Here is a 5320-nt window from a genome sequence, read left to right as displayed (position 1 = left end):
TAGGGATATATAAAATTCCTTATACACACCCTTGAGCAAAAACACGGCATTTTTTAGGAACTATATTTTAGAATATTTTTTTAGAGGAAATATCATCGTCCGACATCATACGACAAGCTCTGCAGAGGGAGTAAAAAATATATAAAAAAATAAAAAGCGTTATTGCTCTGTTGCTGGTGGTGTCTGTTTCTGAATATGATCAATTGGATGCTAATAGTCATAGGGCAGCTAGCGAATTCATCAGACAGCTGTCACTATCATGATCAATCGTTGGCAAAAGTAGGGCATCAAACCTCGCTCCTTTTTCTCTCACACGTACTTTTTTGCTTTCTCATTTACTCTACTGGCTCAGAGCGTACTTGTTCGGAAACGGATAAATTTTCAAGATCTAGGTTGGGTTTGAAAGAGGGGCAAGGGACTATGGCAGTCGGCTAACTTCTTTTGTTGTTTATATAGCCGCCGACTTCTACCAGCAACTTGTCTCGAATAGTAACCGGTGCTTCAAACGCTATTCTACTGTTGGCCTTATGAAAACAAAGATGTTATTAGTACAAAGCATATGTTGAGAATGCGTAATCGAGACTCAAGGTTGAATGCACAGGCCTTATACCACCGCCACCCTTTTGAGCAGGGGTCTCAAAAGCGAGAAGCTGTGAGCACTTTCTCGCTGTGGGAGGGTCCGCAACGGTAAAACCGTCTACCGTTAGTCGAATGCAACCATAGTTGATAGCCTACAATGTCGAAGGACATTTCTGGAACAATTTGCATTATTTTAACGCAAGAAGCAGTATACACTTTGTGGTGTGTTTCTCGGGAACAGACGAGCCCAGATAATTTACTCTGCTCGATTTATTATAAACTAGTTTCTCGTTGATTTTATGCTGTGCATCTTCAGTCTACGATCATAATTCGAAATTTATTTTATTTCATGACTAGTGCATAGACTATCAGTGACCGTCAGTGAGATTATGAACGTGTCACATTCGATACCGCCATAGGTAATTACTGAGTAAACTGTGTATCACAAAAGACCAACTAGGTCAGTGTGTGTACTTGGATGATTTTATCAAGCCCGAGATTGGACGCTTCATTATTTACTGAGAGTGCATAAATTGTTTAGCTTCTGCTGTGAACTTTGGGGATCGGGCTATGTGTAATCTATATAGGCCGAAGAGACTGTAGCTTCTTGTAGGACAACTGTTATACAGTTCTAAAATAGGTAAATCTAGTTACATTATAGGTTTAATGTCTACTCATCGCAAGCTGCTATTACGGCTCCTGCCCGTTTCGAACGCATCTTCTGTTAATTATGCGGTCATAAATATAATACAAGTAACGCTTAGCTAACCGGAGTATAAGAGTCGAAATATTGCTCATACACTCGACGGTAACAGTTTTCTCTATATATTACTACAAATATTATGGATCCAAGAAGCAGTGATACTCATGAACTCAGCAAATCAGTGAACATTTTCTTTGTGCCGAAAACCGTCATCGGTGTCCGTGATGAGACAGAAATAGGAGGCGGCAAGCCGTGACGACCACAGACGTTCAACACACGTTAGATTTTTCATCAAGTAATGGGTGATATATGAACGGATATTGGTTTTCAATTACGAGACATCATAGATAGAGTGACCGAACGGAATGGCGGTTACGATACACGCAACATGTACAGTTGGCTGGAGCCTTAACGACTGCGCTGGTCAGATGCGCACAGCATGTCGAAATAATCGAAGCGTGTCGAAAGAAGTACTTTATTAATAGTAGTAGATAGCTTTGGAAAGTTTTGCGAAAATAGAAAAGAGTGCGGCCAAGCAATGGCAATAGCGTAAACATCTATGCCTGGAAAAATATCCACACCAGTCCTAATCTATGATCCTTAAGCTTGTTTTCTAGAAGTACGCAAGACGCCGTTCTAAGAAAAAGCTGAGGCCGGGCTCCAGCCACATGCTTTCTTCACTTGTGTCCTGTTTTGTAGGCTTCCATGAATGGTGTTCTAAAGAAAAATACTGGAAAACGATTATCAAACAAAATGTGCACGTCCTGAAAAGCATATTGAATCCAAACGAGACTGTTCGACAGATGTCCCTCAACTCCTTTTTACTGTAATGTTTCTATCTCCGTCTCTACCTCCTAATTCTCCTGTTTTTTATTGTAGCTATAACTACACCGTAACAATGTAGGTATCATTGTATATTCTCAGATGTTGATAGGGTCTCAAGAAGGTCAAGACTGGCCTTAGCGCTTATTTATCGCCCTTCTTTCCTAGCTCTCAATATTCGCCGGTCGGCCGTTGTGTCATTCAATGATTGTCTCCGTGACGTGTGTCCACGCTGTGAACGATCAGCGGGTTGTCTGTTGGGCGCCCTGAAGCGGCTTGCTCCAGGTTCCATTCAGCCAGAACGTGCCCTGCCGTGCTCCCCCTATGGCAAAAATCTGTATTTCTAAGCCGATTGCAAATGGCCCTCTTTCACCTGTGTGTCTTTTCTATGCAGGTGGTAACTCCATTACAAATTGGCTACCGAACACAGAAAAAAAGTAAAAAAAAAGCATGACACATGCCATTCAAAGATTTCAATAAGTCGAGAAAGACCGCATATATAGCCATAGCCGTTAGCTGCGATTTGAGGATTTAGATAGTCCTTACTTACCTCTCTATTACTTATAGAATAAGTAAGAAAGAAGGGTGATAGCTGGCCAAAGGAATCTGTTGGTTTGTGTCATCTCATAGGGAGGAGCTCTGAGACGAAAATTAGGCCACCTTTGATGAAGAGGTGCTAGCGAAAACATCGCGGATCGCTGGATATATCTGAGGTATATAACTGTACACGTCTGAAACTTTAGATGCAACATTATATAGATCGAGTCGTAGGTGCAGTGCAATTCTATTGGCTTTGAGTTTGTTCTTTGGCATTAATTCCCATAGTTAAAGTATTTATATATGCAGGGATTATTATTCTATTGCGTATAACACACAAAGAGGCGGAATTTTGTCTCAAGATTGAATGTTGTACAACAATGTGGATCATTGGATACGTAGAAAATCGTGCTAAGATACATTCCAGCTGCAATTTTGCTTCAACGACTTGAGTGGGGTTTGCGAACTTTGACACCCATCGAGATAAACTGAATTAATATTGCATTTCTTATTTTTCCAAATTGCTTCCTATTGAATGGTCGTCACAACGCATAACCTCTGTATCGTCTGCGTCAGTCACGTATTTGATGATCACGCTGTTGTCCAATCGTTATAAATGCTTCGTGATGACCGATAAGCACAAACCAGCCTCTTAGTCCTTTTGTGGAAAAAATTGTAAACCTGTATTTCCAACTGTCGAAAAAGACCTTGTATCGCAAAAAAATCCCATATGACAAACCTCCACGTAAGTACTCAGCACCACTGTTAGTTTTTATAGACAATTTAAACATTCAAAATATCGAAATTTCCCTCCTGTAAAATGGCAGTTTCACTCCAGTAGTGTAAAAAAGGGTAAATGGCGCAAGCAATCTTGTTGTTTTTACAGGTGTTGTAGAGCTAAATATCAAGGGCGCAAGATAAAGACTTACGAACCGGTAGATGGAAATGAGATAGTTTGTAATGTCAGCGCTGGCTCGTCGGTAGATCCGTTGGTCTATTTCGGACAAACGGTGGATTGAAGATCCCTGTGTGTATCAGGATTCGATAGAGGCTACTAATTCCATGTCTAGACCAGATAGTTGACGAAATAAAGCTGCTCATAACCATCGGGGCATTTGATGTTTCCCTATTAGTACTGGCCCTAAATTTGATGCACCTGCTGCAACTGCTAGAAATTAAGATGGCAGGCTGATGGATACGACTTTATAATTGATTGGATCAATCAAATAAACATACGTTATGTGGCGTCATGTGTTCGCTGGTCACGCCAAAGTTATTATTTAGATTACGTTCAATTTTCCAAGGAGTGTTTTTTAGTGTTTTATGCCTTGTGATCGATCAGTGTATATAACTTACCTTAAGGCTGCACGGTTGTCAATTGTATTTTTCGGAAAAGTTGGACACAACGTATCGGTGTTGTTTATATCCGTTGATGTTTGAGTGTGCCTGTGAGTGGCTGAGTCTGAAGTAGCCTAAATAGTGACAAACGCTATTGAGGAAGAGGTATTTTCTATCAAGGTCGAAACCTTCTGTCCTATTTATTTTTCAAATTAAAATTCGCCCGACAATAAAATCTTTGATTCTTTCAGGCCTATCTTTCATCTTTTGCTTACGCATTGTAGAACGAGTTGCGTAAGCAAAATTGCGTACATGAATGGAGTAAATATACATAGCTGGAAAAATACATTAAATGCAACTGATTAAATAACATTTTTGCATTTTCTTTTAAACCGATACTATACAATATTGATGTAAGAAAACAAGGCAAGACGCAAAGACTTGCGAAAGTGATAATTAATCAATCAATTGGAAATTTTTGAGCCTGTTCACCCTTGCAGTTTGCACGATATTCATATGGTGTGCACCATGCACTCAGTTCTCTACAATGATGTAGCACTAGCGCGGTAGCATGGCCAACTATATCACTCGAGGTACCGCCATCTTGGCAATGTGTTTTTTTACCACTACAATTTATCGTTGTATTCTGTTACAATGTAGTGTATCATGCACGATGGCCAGATCGTGTCACTGTTGTGCAAGTACACACTGCGTGCGTATGGGTACACAAACGGCTGTGTCAGCCACAACGTTCGCTTGCCGAAGTTTTTCCCTCTCAAATCGGAACTCCACATCCTGCTTCTTACCCTTCTTTGGTGGAATTGTCACATATAGCTCCGTTTTTCATGTCAACAGCTAATTGAGAACGGCCAAGTAATAGAATGCGGCTGATAGGATTTTAAAAGACCGACAGGGGGCGCACAAGTAAGAGACAGAAAGAGGCGCAAAATTTGATGGGAAACCCAACAACTGTCGCTTTATATTTAGGCATAATCTCTCCACCGACGGTGGTGATGATGTCTAGCGTAAACGTAAAGCTGCTGCGCTCGTTACTAATGCCGTGTCGGATCCGTCTGGGGCGGGGGACAGAAACTCATTTGAGAACGTTACGGCTTTTTATGCACAGAACTTGTTGTAAGAGGAAACTGGTTTGTTTGGGCGTCGACGTTAAGTTTAGGGTTTGGGCTAGAAATTAATAGTAGGTAGATAAAAATCTAGATGGCAAAAGTCTACCGAGGAAATGAAACGACAAAGAGAGATCGCGAGCGAAAAGGAATCTCCAAAGGCTTCCTCCTTGTGTCGGTACTTTTTCTCTGGTCTTCTTCCTTCCTCAGCTATGCG

General features: G+C 40.9%; 1 long non-coding RNA gene across 1 annotated transcript; it reads left to right on the top strand.

Moving 5' to 3' along the window:
- Window positions 1–692: 692 nt before the first annotated feature.
- Window positions 693–3752, top strand: LOC147753559 (uncharacterized). Its single transcript, XR_015310810.1, has 3 exons — window positions 693–998; window positions 2735–2817; window positions 3528–3752. It is a non-coding gene; the product is annotated as an uncharacterized LOC147753559 (long non-coding RNA).
- Window positions 3753–5320: the final 1568 nt, after the last annotated feature.

Source organism: Varroa jacobsoni, unplaced genomic scaffold (assembly GCF_002532875.2).
Source record: "Varroa jacobsoni isolate VJ856 unplaced genomic scaffold, vjacob_1.0 scaffold_388, whole genome shotgun sequence".
Taxonomy (NCBI): Eukaryota; Metazoa; Arthropoda; class Arachnida; order Mesostigmata; family Varroidae; genus Varroa; species Varroa jacobsoni.
The sequence above is the reverse complement of the archived record's forward strand: the minus strand, read 5'-3'. Positions and strand labels throughout refer to the sequence as shown.